Consider the following 15,076-nt stretch of genomic DNA (forward strand, 5'->3'; position numbering starts at 1 on the left):
GGAAAGAAAAGTAACATTTTCATGATAACTGAGGTAGAAGCTTTTAGCACCAGAGTCAAAAGTGGTTGCTTAAATTGGATCCAACAACTAGTAGAACAAGCAGAAGACCCAAGAATGGTCACCAGAAAGGGTTATCTGTAAGAGGACCCATTTCACAGGACCCAAAAGAGCCCTCATACAAGGAATAGCAGGTATAGCCATAGTTCAGAAAGTACCACTTGGACCTAGGTCCCAGTGGCTTATGCCTGTCATTCTAGCTATTCAAGAAGCTGAGGTCCCAAGGAATTTAGTTTAAATCCAGCCTGGGCAGAATCCATGAGACACCATCTCCAAAACAGCCAGAAAAAGAAAGTCTGGAAGATGTGGCTCACATGATAGAGTACCAGCCTTGAGCAAGCACAAGACTTTGAATTCAAACTCCAGTACTTCCAAAAAGAAAGTGAAAAGAGAAAAGAAAGCAAGATAAGAAAGGCAGGGAAAGCAAGCAAGGAAGGAAGGAAGGAAGGAAGGAAGGAAGGAAGGAAAAAAGAAGAAAAGGGTGGAGGGAGGAAAGGAAGAAGGCAGGGAAGGAAGGAAGGAGGGAGGGCAAACATCATGACCCCTGTACATTGCAGTGAGATTAGAAAATTGATGCTCAGTCCTTATATTTTTACAAACTAACAAAATAATGAAATGAAAACTCTTCCTGTTACTTAAATTTCAGAGTACACAATCAATACATACAGAAGACAGTTGTGGTAAATATTTTTTCTAGCAGCTATGATTAGGATACCACTTGCCTATAACCTCCACAGTACATGTGCTAGAAACTCCCTCTCACAGATGGTGTGAGAGGGTTTGAGAACTCATATTGCTGGGCCTGGTAGAAAGGCAACTATGTCACTCAGGACTCTGCTCCCAGTAAAGGTTATTGCTCATCTTACAGAGTGAGTTTTGCAAGGGTAAATTCTAGAAACACCTCTGGCTTTTTATCTGGCCATGTGATCTACTCTGTACACATTCCCAAAACTGTGATGTCATCTACTTTGAAGACTATAATAAAGCCAGACATTTGCTTGCTCCCTGCTCTTGAATCTCAAAGCTGTGAGCTAAATACGCTTCTACTTTTTATACAAAATACCTAGCCTCGGGTATTTTGTGGTAGCAATGCAAAATAGACTATAAGGCTGCCTCTTTTGCCTTGTAGTCAAGTGCAGCTAGATAGTTAAGAGTGTGTTCTTTGGGGCCACATCAACAAGAATTCTAGTTCTGGATTTTCCCTTATACAGTGAGTTGGGGCGGGGGAGGAGAGACAGGCAACAGGCTGCTAAAATGTCTAGCCTTACATCCTCAAGGCTGAGATGGAGATAATAACAGTATTTTTTCCATAGGATTGCTTGAAGGATTAAATTCAGTAAACAATTAGCATAATATATACCCCATGGGCCTTAGCCATCAAAATAGTGCTTTTAAATCAGAGCCATAAATGGAGAAGACAGAGAGCTTGGTGATGGCAGTTGTTTCTTCTCCTGAGCAGCCGTGGATCAAGCCATTCGGCTCATTTTCATATTAAATGTATGGAACCAGCACAGAGTATTCTGTGCTTCCACATTCTGACCAGACTCCTGGGGCATGAGTGCTCCTGGGGCCTTGGCTTTTATGTGGAAAGCTAAGTTGTCTGCTGGCAATGTGTCAAAGCTCCACTTCCTCGGCCCAGCTTCGTGAGCTGGAGAGAAGCTATAATTAAAACCAAAGTGGAAATACTTTCTCTGCTCTGCCTGCTTCGCTCCTGTCTTACTGGAGAGGGAAGGAATCAAATGGATTTGTTGTCATAGGTATGTAAGGGACAGCAGAGAGGGTGGAAGGATCCATCCATGCGAATCCTCAGGAGCAGGGGAAGTGGGTGATGGCTTTTCCTTTTCCGCTATGTGTGCCATCCTTCCTTCCCTGGTTTCTTCTGCCCTCCTTGTATTGCCTTTCCTTCCTTACAGTTCTTGTCAAGCACAATTCACATTCCCATGTGGCAGCCACATAGGGACAGGAGCCTAGCTAGCTCTGCTCCTCAGCTTGCAGAGGGTCAAGTGATATCAGGAAGAGAGACACTAGCAAAGCCCAGAGCTGTGGAGAATGATGAATGAGTAATGCAGAGACAAGAGCTATTGTCTGGATGTGAATTCCAGCAAGAGTACAGCAGGGTTTTGAAGAAAGGTATCCTTTGTTTCTGTCTTTGTTGTATTATTTTCCTTTTTTCTTTCTTATTTTTTATGCTGGGGCTTCAACTCCTCACCTTGTGCTCTCCTTTGTGTGCTCAAGGTTGGTGCACTACCATTTGAGTCACAGCTCCACTTTTGGGAATTTTAATTGGAGATAAGAGTGTCGTGTAGACTTTTCTGCACAGGCTGGCTTCAAACTGTGATTCTCAGATCTCAGCCTCCTAAGCAGCTAGGATTACAGATGTGAACCACCAGTACGGGGCTTGGATTACATTTTTTTCTCTTTAAAAAATAATTTCTTTATTGTTATTATAAAGGTGATATACATAGGGGTTACAGTTACAAGTCAGGTACTGACAATGTCACCTCTACCCTCGTACTTTTTTCCCTCCCAGTTTTCCCTCCTATCCCCACCCACAATTTGTCTCGTTCATTTTCAACATAGTTTCCAGTGAGTACCACTGCTCCATTTGTCTATCCTTTGTCCCTCCATTTTCTGTGCCTCCCTTTACACTCCCAAAGTCAGATAACTGAACACACAGAACAGAAAGAAAAGAAAACAAAAATAGCAAAACAAAAATGAACAAACACAAAACCCTCTTGTTTTCATTTCCTGGCATCGGATTCCATTTTTTCACTCACAGCTGGATGACCTTCCTAACTTCCCTGTCCCTCACCACAGCCAACGTGTTATGCATGTGTTCACAGGCTAATTGAGACTTAGGACAAATAAAAGTTGATTTCCTAGCATGAGGCAGGCAGAGATTAGGGGAGCTTGTCTCTTATGCATGTTGATAAAGGATATTGATTGAATACAGGATGTGGTTTGATTTTTGTATGCAAAAGAGGATGGGCAGTTTGAATAAAGAGAATATCTCGAGAGCCAGGTTTTAAGTGGGAGCTGGACACAGGGGCCCCAAGAGCAGGTGCCTAGGAATCATGCAGGACTGGTATGTACGTGAGAGAGAAGGGCTCCTCCATCTTGGGGTGCCCTAATGCCTTCTTCAACACTGGGAAGCACACCTACCTGCTGCATGAAATGGAAGTCTGGCTTTGATTTCAGAAGGAAAAAAAAACACTTCAAATTCCAACAGAAACATTTGCAGTTCTTCTGACTCACGGCAAACTCCCTCAGCTGCCACCTGCCCAGGTGACAAATGGACACGGCAAGAGAGGCCAGCATCACAGTGCAGGAAGGGCAATGAAGTGACTTACCTGTCACTTCCTGCATGCAAGGATCCATTGCAGGTCTTCGGCTCTTATCGTCAGCTTCTATACAAGCATACTGAGTCTTGGGAAGATAAGTAAATCTTCAGACACAAGATCTGGCAGACTCCAACAACAGAGAGTAGAAGAACTCAACAGCACCTGTGGAGACCATCCGACAAGTATATACAAAATGTGGTGATTCAGTGTATGAATAAACTGGACTGGACTATTGGTGCCCAGTTGTTTGGGAAAATGCTGATCCAAATATTGCTGCAAAGATCTATTTTTGAAACATTTCTTAAGTTGACTGAATAAGGCTACTTTTACTACACAGGTGGGCCACATCCAATCAGATGAAGATTTCAGGAGCAAAGATAAGTTTCCCAAGGAAGGAATTCTGTCTGAAGATTACACCATAGAACCTCTGCCTCAATTTATACCACCCTGATTTTAGACACAAGAACAAAATATCAGCTCTTATTATGATCTTCAAGCCTGTCTAACGGCCAACCATGTGGATTATCAGGCCCTATGTGCATGAGCCAATTCCTTAAAATGAGCATCTACCCATCTCCCTCCATCATTTCTTCTTCTTCCTCCTCCTCCTCCTCCTCTTCTTCTTCTTCTCCATTTCCCCTCCTCCTCCTCCTATCTTTTTCTCTTTCATAACAGAAGACAGACAGGTAACAGGTGATAGATGAATAGATAGCTATAGATCAAGTAGAGAGTCGGTAGATTGACAGGTAAATAAATAGAAAGCCTATTGCATCTCTGATGTCATTAAAGTCATTCTAGATCACTCCCTCGAACATGCCATCCTGCCTTACTAGAAGCAATTACTCTTTCATTCACCACATATGAAACTCTGGCTTCAGCTCAGCCTTCTCCACTGCTTCCTGAATAAAGTTCAAATGCACTTGCCTGACATTCAAGGCCCACACGGTCTCCTGCTCTTCACACTGTCATCCCGCACGGCAGTCACCTGGTGTACAATCTCTCTCCCAAGTTTCTAAGTCATTTCACTCAGGCTCTTGGCTCAGATGGAACAACCATCTTAGTCTTCCTTTCTTTCTCCAATAACCATTCTACAACCAAGACTAGCACTTGCAGTGCACCTGTCTATTCCAAACCACAGGAGATAGTTGTTCTTTCTCCAGGTTTCCAATATAGCTGCTATTTTTTTAAATCTCTAATTCTCTCTGCCCCTCACTTCTTCATACAGGACAGCATACCTGCAAAATCTGCCAGGAGAATCTGGATGCTTGATCATATTGTCCCCATCTAAGGTCATACTGTCTCTGCAAAGTCAGGAGACTCAGATAGCAGGAAGTATACAGGATATTGACAAACTCCAGAAACCTCATTCAGTTAAGAGAAGCATTAGAAAAGCACCGTCACCCACTACAACAGCTCTCAAACACACTCATGGCCACTTTTGAGGCTTTCCTCAGTATTCAAGCAAAGGAAACTAGTTTAGGAGACAGGATGAACAAGCCCATTTCCTAACACCCGTATTAGCTCCCCAGTGTGCAAACTCACTCTGTGTTGACAAAAAAAAAAAAGTTGCTTTTCCTCTCATTCTACTTTGCTTTGTGCTTTGATTTTACTTTAAATATGTTTCCAATGGGGGAGGGGGGGTGGGGAACAGTGAAATGATATTCAGAAGTATTCTTTATAGCCAAAGAAAGTTTTTCTAAAGAATCACTAAACCTGCAAGAGCAAAAGGTTAGGCACTGGTAGCTCATGTCTGTAGCTCTAGCTACTCAGGAAGCTAACACGTAAGGATTACAGTATAAAGCCAACCCAAGCATGAAAGTCCATGAGACTCTTATCTTCAATTAACTACAAAAAAATCTGTAAAGCTGTGGCTCAAGTGGTAGAGCTATCCTTGAGCAAAAAAGCTAAGGGATGGCACTCAGACCCTAAATTCAAGCCTCAGGACTAGCACACACACACACACACACACACACACACACACACACACTAATATATATGTATATTTATATATATGAATGATATTTGTATGTGTGTATTTGTATGTATATATTAAGTACCAGCACACAAATAACCAATTGTGGTGCTTGAACTCAGGATATACAATATACTTTTGTGTGTATTATGATCACAAGTTCACATGACTTGGAATTAAACTGTGGAAATTATTTGAAACTTGAATGAATGCATATTCTTCCAAAGACATTTACATTTGCCAGCTTCTTGGATGATACCAACCTAGCTTTGCCATCTACATCTTTTTTTTTTTTTTTTAATTTGAGATTTTCAACTCATTCAGTTAGGCCTACAAACTTGCATTAGAAACAGCTTGTGGTTACAAATTGTCAGAGACCATATGTTTTCTCTCCTGTAGGCTCAGTTTGCTGTAAGTAGCTGTTTGTAAGCTTCCCAGGAGTGTGTGTGTGTGTGTGTGTGTGTGTGTGTGTGTGTGTGTGTGTGTGTAATTTATGGTTTATCTATCATCTGGAAATTGGATGTTTTAAGGTTCTGACTTTACTTAGATAATCTTGGATTAGATTCTACCTCTGGATTTTCCCTATAATTTTGTAATTTTGTTCTTGCTCATGAACCCATATTGTCATCACTTTCTAGAGATCCATTAGGAACAACTCAGTTTCCAGTGCTCACATTATTTCTCTGTATCTCTGCTTTCATTTAATTTAGAAGTGGGGTCTTACTTAAACACCTTTATATTGTTGTCATCTCATTAATTAAACAAGTCATGTATTTTAAAACTACTTCAGACAACATTCTTATTGTATGTGAAAGAATTTTATCAAAATGAAAAACTCTTAAAACCTTTCTATATTTCTCTGATGAATGTTTTAGTCAATTTCTTTCTATTTCCTTTCCAGTTCACTAAATCTTGTTTTGATTGTGTCTAATACACTATGTTGGACTTTAGGTTTTAAATTTTAATTACTATTACTTATATTTTAGAAATTACTTCTGGTTCATTTTTCAGATTTTCCTAAGTATGCATGTGTGTGGTGTGCACGCATGTGCACACCAGTTTAAACTGGCACAAACTAGGCTTTGAACTCAGGGCCTCCAGCTCTCACTTGGCTTTTTCACTCCAAGACAGTGCTCTATCACTTAAGCCATAGCTCCACTTCTGGCTTTTTGGTGGTTAACTGGAAAGAAGAGTCTTGCAGACTTCCTGCCCAGGCAGATCTCAGCCTACTAAATAGGTAGTATTACAGGTGTGAGAAACCAGTGCCCAGCCATTTTACATCATCTTTATATTTAATTTTCTTCAGTAGTGTTTTCCTTTTTTTTTTTTTTTTTTTTTTTTTTTTTGCGCCAGTCCTGGGGCTTGGACTCAGGGCCTGAGCACTGTCCCTGGCTTCTTTTTGCTCAAGGCTGGCACTCTACCACTTGAGCCACAGCACCACTTCTGGCCATTTTCTGTATATGTGGTGCTGGGGAATTGAACCCAGGGCCTCATGTATACAAGGCAAGCACTCTTGCCACTAGGCCATATTCCCAGCCCTTCAGTAGTGTTTTCAAATGCACCCTTCTTACAGTCTTTTGATTATGTCATTTAGAGTTCTGAGTGGCTATATACTTTTAGGTTTCAGTTGGTTACAATGGATTGTTGCCACAAATCTTTACAATTTCTGATTTTGAATTCACCACTTAAAGGAAAACTTGCTTGGCTCCCTGTAGAAAGATTTAGTTTCCCGTCTGTTTCTGTTTTATCCCTAAACAATATTAATATTCCATGACTTATATCAACTTCTTGGTCTGGGATTTCTTTTTGTTTTTGTTTTTAATTTTTATTATCAAACTGATGTACAGAGAGGTTACAGTTTTATATGTTAGGCATTGGATACATTTCTTGTACTGTTTGTTACCTCCTCCCTCATTCCCCCCTCCCCCTTCCCTCTTTCCCTTTCCCCCCCATGAATTGTTCAGTTCATTTATACCAAGCAGTTTTGTAAGTATTGCTTTTGTAATTGTCTTTTTTTTACCCTGTGTCTCTCAATTTTGGTATTCCCTTTCAATTTCCTAGTTCTAATACCAGTATACACAGTTTCCAATATACTCAGATAAGATACAGAGATAGTGTAGTTACAACCACAGGAAGGAAATACAAGAAGATCATCAATAATAGAAGCTACAGTTACACATAGCATGTTGAAAGTAGTTACAACAGTGATATAACAATCATTTCCATAACATGGAGTTCATTTCACTTAGCATCATCTTATGTGTTCATAAGGGTATAGCTATTGGGCTCTTGTGATCCTCTGCTGTGACTTGCCTAAACCTGTGCTAATTATTCCCTATAAGGGAGACCATGCAGTCCATGTTTCTTTGGGTATGGCTCACTTCACTTAGTATAATTTTTTCCAAGTCCTTCCATTTCCTTACAAATGGGGCAATGTCATTCTTTCTGATAGAGGCATAAAATTCCATTGTGTATATGTACCACATTTTCCTGATCTATTCATCTACTGAGGGGCATCTGGGTTGGTTCCAGATTCTAGCTATGACAAATTGTGCTGCGATGAACATTGTTGTGCTGGTGGCTTTAGTGTGATTTTGTTTGTGGTCTTTTGGATAGATACCCAAAAGTGGGGTTGGTCTGGGATTTCTTATCATGTAAGTATTAAAGGTTTTAACACCATATTCAAGTGAGGACCAAGCCCATGACCATTCCACAAACCTAAAATATATGTTCTTAATCAATAGGCATGCTTAAGTAAACAAATTAAAGAAATTTTTAGAAAAATGAGTAAAGATCCAGTAATTACTTGAATAAAAAATATTCTAATCAAAATTAGAAACTTACTGAATGGATTTCATAAATGCTTATAGTCAGGTAAAGGCAAGATTAGTGAACTAAAAAAAAATAAAAATGAAGGAATTTTACAGATTGGAGTACAACGTTAATGATAAATCTTGTTTGATGACATTTTGACATTAGGAAGCCCTCATGGGCTGAGGAGAATCTATCACTCTCAGTGCTGCCTAATTCCTAGAGAAAATGTACAGTTCCACTGTCTCTCTATGTTTCATATACAAACCAGTCAATCTCAAGTCTAAACCCCCAGCTACCTTCTATATTTCATGCTCACAAAACCAAACTAGCAAATTTTCCTGGCCTAAGTCAATCCACTGCCTAGAACCAAACAAGTATAGTCAACCTCTAAGGATATAGCCTCTGTGTCCTAAGACCTATCAGCCAAGTTAAGCCATTCACTCTGCCCTGCCATGACTTTCTCATGGGAATTCCAATAGTATGAGGGTCCATGTTTTCCCTTCACACCTATAAGTTGTCCCAAACCTACACTGGTGCTGACTTAATGGGGCCCTCTGTCATGGCTCTCATCAGTAGGCAATTGTACAGTTGCCTGGCAATGGCATTGACTTTCCTAGGGCATTACAGCTCTAAGAACCCAAATCTTGCAACTACATCTGAACACATGCACAGAGAGAATGCCAGCCTTGAGTGAGAAAGCTGAAATGCAATACCTAGGCCCTGAGTTCAAGTCCCAGCACTGATATACAAAATTTGTACCATTAAATAAAAGAAAGTTTAAATCTGCATAGACATGATTGATGAGCATAAAGAGACCACTATGAAATGCCAAAAGCATGGAAAACTCTGCAATACTCTGTGTCTAGGTAGAAGGATTTATGGTCCTGCTAGGAAGGAAAGCTGAGAAGTTCCCTTCACACTGGTAGCAACTCCTGGCCTAGGGAGGCACAAGAAAACAGAGGGACAAAGAGAAGACTTGCAAAGACAACAGGATCTTTAGTTTCCATACTGGATGCCAGAGACATGGACAGTGTTGTTACCTATTATTCACACCTTATAAAAGCTCTATTTTCAGGGCTGGGTATATGGCCTAGTGGCAAGAGAGCTTGCCTCCCATACATGAAGCCCTAGGTTCGATTCCCCAGCATCACATATACAGAAAACGGCCAGAAGGGGCGCTGTGGCTCAAGAGGCAGAGTGCTAGCCTTGAGCAGAAAGAAAGCCAGGGACAGTGCTTAGGCCCTGAGTCCAAGGCCCAGGACTGGCCAAAAAAAAAAAAAATAAAATAAAAAAAGCTCTATTTTCTTTTCTCACATGTCAGTATTGAATGAGATCAATCTGAGAAAATAGTAGTTGAGACAAATCTTCCAGAAAACACAGATCCTCCGTCTGTAGAATCATAACATAGCCAAAGCAGGATAAATAGTGCACCACAGACATATCATAAGACACCTATGGTGGCGTCTCAAGAGGCTGAGATCTGAGGACAGAGATTTGCCAATGAACCACAAAAACAGGAAGTGGAGCTGTGGATTATGTAGTAGAGCACCATCCTTGAAAGAAAAAGCTAAGGTAGAATGCAAGTTCCTGAGTTCAAGCCCCAGGGTTGGTACACACACAAAAATATAATGTACACTTGGAACACTAAAGACAATGAAGTAATCTTTAAAGCAAGTGGACTATCTACAAAGAGATGACAGCTGTTTTGACAGCCATGTTAAACTGAAAGAAGGAAGACAAGCATCATTGATATGCTAAGAGAGAGAGATGAGACCTAGAGTTCCTAACCTTGCTAAGTAAATATTCAAGAGTAAAGACTGAGACAGACTCAGACAAAAATAACAAATGTATTTTATTATGAATAGATGTCCACTGAAAGATCAACTTTGGTCAATGAAAATGAAATCAGTATCTTAAACACTCCTAAGGATTTGCAGCTCTATTCACAATGGCCAAGATACAGAGTCAGCCTAGGTGTCTATAAATGGATGAGTAAATAAAGAAAAAGTGGTCTGAAACTGAGCACACTGGCTCACACACCAGTATTCCTTTCTCCTCAAGAGGCTGAGAACTAGGATCAAGGTTCAAAGCCAACCTGAGCAGACAAATTCAAGATTTTTTTTTTTCTTTTTGCCAGTCCTGGGACTTGGACTCAGGGCCTGGGCACTGTTCTTGGCTTCTTTTAGTTCAAGGCCAGCACTCTACCTCTTGAGCCACAGCACAACTTCTGGCTTTTTCTGTTTTTGTGCTGCTGAGGAATCTAACCCAGGGCTTCATGCATGCTAGGCAAGCACTCTATAGCTAAGCCATCTTCCCAGACAAGATTCTTATTAATTAGCCAAAGGCAGAAGTGGAGCTGTGGCACAAGTAGTAGACTGCCAACCTTCATTGCAAAAGCCAAGCTAAAGAGCAAGGACCTAAGTTCAAGCTCCCCATTACAAGACAGAAAAGGAAGAAAGGGAAGAGAGGAAGGAATGGAAGGAGAAAGAAGAAAGAGGGAGGAGAAAGACAGAGAGGAAGAGTGGGGTGAGAAAGATGGAAAGAGAAAGGAAGAAGGAAGGAAGGGAGGAAGGGAAGAAGGGAGGGAGGGAAGAAGGAAGGAAGGAAAAAGACAGATGGGGGAGGGAAGGGTGAAGGAGGGGAGGGGAGGGAGAAGAAGGGAAGGAAGGAAGAGGTCTAGATGCACTGCAGAATGCCATCCAATGGTTAGAAAACTCTTAAAACAGCATGGATAGATCCAGAGGATACCATTTTACATGAAACAATCAAAGCCCAGAAAGATAAACACTACAGGTTGTGTGGAATGTGGAGTGGGTGATGTCATGGAGTAGAATGGTGGTTGTGGGAGGCTGCAGAGGCGAGAGGGCAGAGGGATAAGATGATACTGGCTGGAGGATGCATCATTACAGTTAGATAAAAGAAATACCAGCCCTGTTGTACAGCAACGTGGCTGGAGTTAATGAGAGGATATTTTGTTCTTGAAGAAAATGTAAAACACAGTGGATGTTAGGCACAGCTCATCCTCTATTAATAAATTTTTCAGGCAAGGTATTCATTAACTAGCTAGATTTAACCATTCCGCAATGCATATATTATTCAAAACATTATGTTGTATACAACAAGAGTAATGGATCTGTCAACTTTAAAATATTTTAAAGAGAATGGGGAATTAGCCAGGCAGAATGTGGTGGGGAGAGAAAACATTCTAGAGGTTAGGAATAACGCATTTGAGGAATTAAACTAGAAACTCAGAAAAACAATAGTTTGACAAGAGATAGCAGAAAATGAGAGTCCACAAGACTCAGATGTTAACTAACTGCAATAGACAACCTGTAAAAGAGTTTTTAAGGAACAGAGAAAAAAAAAAACAAACAGCTATTAGCCTGGCACTGGCAGGCCACAGCTGTAATCCTAGCTACTCAGGAGGCTGAGCTCTGAGGATCCCAGTTTGAAGTCAGCCTGGGCAAGAAATTCTGAAAGGCTCCTCTCATTTCCAATTATACACACACACACACACACACACACACACACACACACACACACACGATGGAAATGGAACTATAGTTCAAGATTTAAGTAAAAAAGCTAAGGGACAGTGCCCAACCCCTGAGACCAAGTACCAACACACACACACACACACACACACACACACACACACACACATACACACACAGTACAATTAATATTAGTACATAGAAATAGAAAGAAAAAAAAATCAACAAATCAGAAGGAAGCATAAATGTTCCAGATGCTGAACCAAAGCCTAAAATCTTGCGAGCAAATCTAATTTGTGACTGTTTTGTATGGATTTTAAAATTCAAGCTCAGAACTAAAATACTGGAGAGACAATAATACAGAAGACAGACAGGAAGACAGAACTAGCTTGTCAGAATTAATGTGTTGGGGGAAACTTGATGAAGATATCATAATTAACTAATTTCATTGGAGCAGATCTCAAAATATGAAGAGTAACTTTTGGAGAACAGAAATAGAACCTACTGCCAAGTGCTGGCTCATGCCTGTCATTCTAGCAACTTGGAAAGTTAAGATCTAATGCTCATGGTTCAAAATCACCCTGGGTGATAAATCTAGGAGAGATGGTTATCACCAACTTACCAGCAAAAAGCTGGAAGTGAAGGCAACCAGCCTTGAGTGAAAAAGCCAAGTGAGACTATAAGACTTTGAGTTCAAGACCTATGACCAGCAAAAACTGAACAGTCAGAAATTGGATGCCAGGATGAAGTGGGTTGAGAGAGGGGTGAGAATGTTGAAAGCAGTGATACTGAGAAGATGCATTTTATTCATAAAATATTTTGTTGAATGACAACTCCTTTGTATGCCTATTTAAAAATAAAAAAATAAGCAACTAATAAAATAGGTAAATCTACAATGAATTAGTAAATGAATAAATCACAAAACAAATTCAAAATAAAATAAGTCAAATGAGAATGTATCAAGTGCAAGAGAAAAAGCTAATAACATAATGATAAAAGAACAAAAGTAGGGAAAGCAAAAGGGAAAATAGAGCAAAAAATAGATAAATAGAAAGTATATGATAGAAACAGTAAACAGAGAATATAAAATATGCAGAGATGAAGTCCAATATACAAAGAATATTAATAAATAAAAGTTGCTTTGATCATTAAAGGACAATAATTATCAGGTTTTTCTAAGTAGCACGTTTGCAATAAATAAAAGAATAAAAGATGCCCACGCCCTCCTGACCCAGCAATTGCACTTACATATGCACAAAAGAGGGCATATGCAAGAATTTTAATTACCACATTGTTTGAAATAGCAATGTATGGGAGACCAGCAAAATGCTCACCCCCAGAGGCTCTGATTGACACACTGCGGATTTGTTCACACAATGGAATGCCATTCTGCAATTAAAATGAATGAGCTAGCTAGGGCAACATCCATCAACATAGATGAATTTCAAAACATAACATCAATTGGGAAAACCGAGTAATCCAGTGACAGAAGTATATAGAAAATATCACACCATTTATAAGCATGAAAAACAATATGAGGTATTGTGTTGAAATATATTCAAAGGGACTAGAAACCTAAAAAATTTATGTGGGTACACCAAAAAGTAAATTCAGATGGTTTCTTTTCTTGGAAAATGAAGAAGACAAGTGGAATTTGGAAGGAATATACAGGGCCTCCAGCTATATCTATAATATTTTCTGTACTAAAATTGCATGAATTATAAAGTGCAGTAAAAATTGTCCAGAAATATGAGAGCAAAATGCTTCAGTTTAACAAAGCTTGGTGGAAGACACTGTTTATTTACTTCTATTATTATTTAGTATAACTTATTCAAGACTAATCTATAAGATTCGTGTGCGTGCGTGCGTGTGTGTGTGTGTGTGTGTGTGTGTGTGTGTGTGTGTGTGCTGGTCCTTGGGAATGAACTCAAGGAATGGGGCACTGTCTCTCAACCGTTTTGCTCAGGCTAGCACTTTACCACTTGAAGCACAGTTCGCTTTTTTGGTATTTAATTGGAGATAAGAGTGGCAAAACATGATCCTCATATCTCAGCCTCTTCAGTAGCTAGCATTAGAAGAATGAGCCACTGGCACCAGGTTAAAAGATTCTTATTTCCAATCAACCAGCACTGGAAGTAGAAGTGTGGCTCAGTGGTACAACACTTAATAGAGAGTGCCCAGACCCTGAATTCAATCAAGCCAGATACTAGCACAAAAGAATGAGAGAGAGAGAGAGAGGGAGAGAATAATGATGCTTATTGTACTATCATTTTATATTGGAAAAATGACTCATTAAATAATATCATAAGAACTTAAGGTTAGGAAAGTTTTAAGCAGAATGCTGATGGCTCATGACTATAATCCTAGTAACTCAGGAGGCTGAAATCTGAAGATTCTGGTTCTATATCAGCCCAGGCAGGAAAGTCCATGAGACTCTTATGCCCAGTTAACCACCAAAAAGCCAGAGTGGAGCTGTGGCTCAAGGGGTATAGTTATTGCCTTGAGCAAAAAAGCTCATGGACAATACTCAGTCCTGAGTTCAAGTCCTGGGAGTGGCACAAAAAGAAAAAGTCAAAAGAGATATATGCATAGGGCACCACAAAACAAATCTGATAAGGAGAATGTTGATACATAATTGATGAATAAATGAAAAATCCTGGGCGGAAAGGAAGTTGGTAGAAACCAAATACAAACCAAAGCTTACACATTTTACAGAGGGAATATTAAAAATATTCTACCAAACCAGGTGCCAGTGGCTCATGCCTATAATCCTAGCTACTCAAGAGGTTGAGATCTGAGGATTATGGTACAAAGCCAGCCCAGTCGGAAAAATCCCAGGAACTCTTCTGTCCAGTAATGATCAAAGACGTAGAGGTATGACTCAGATGATAGATTACCAGCTTTGAGCGAAAAAGTTAAGCAATAGCAGGAGGTCCTGAGTTCAAGGTCATCAAGATGATTGTGGTTATCTGGTTTCTTGGGTTGTTTTCTTCCTTCTGAGTCTTGTTGGCATTGGTTCTGAGTTCAAGCCCATGTAGTGACATCAAATAAAGAGATAAATAAATATCCTCCTCTGATACCAACAAGTTTCAGAAGGAAAAGGAAAACCAAAAAGATCAACCATGATCATTTTCTGATTTGGCAAGCAGGTACATGGAGTAAGATGGCACCTAAGAGAGAGAAAATAACTAGCGAACGAAATAAATAAATAAAACCATCAGGAATAAAGACCTTATGCTGCAGACCATGGACAAGAGACCTAAGTAGTCAATGAATCAAATAAAATCCATTGCCCAAGGAAAGTAGGGCAGAGAAAAGATGTGATGGGACTCATAAATTATAAAATAGCTCCCAACGACAGGTTTAGCATTTTAACTCATCAGGAACTACCACAACCC

This window comes from Perognathus longimembris, chromosome 3, assembly GCF_023159225.1.
Source record: "Perognathus longimembris pacificus isolate PPM17 chromosome 3, ASM2315922v1, whole genome shotgun sequence".
NCBI classification, from domain to species: domain Eukaryota; kingdom Metazoa; phylum Chordata; class Mammalia; order Rodentia; family Heteromyidae; genus Perognathus; species Perognathus longimembris.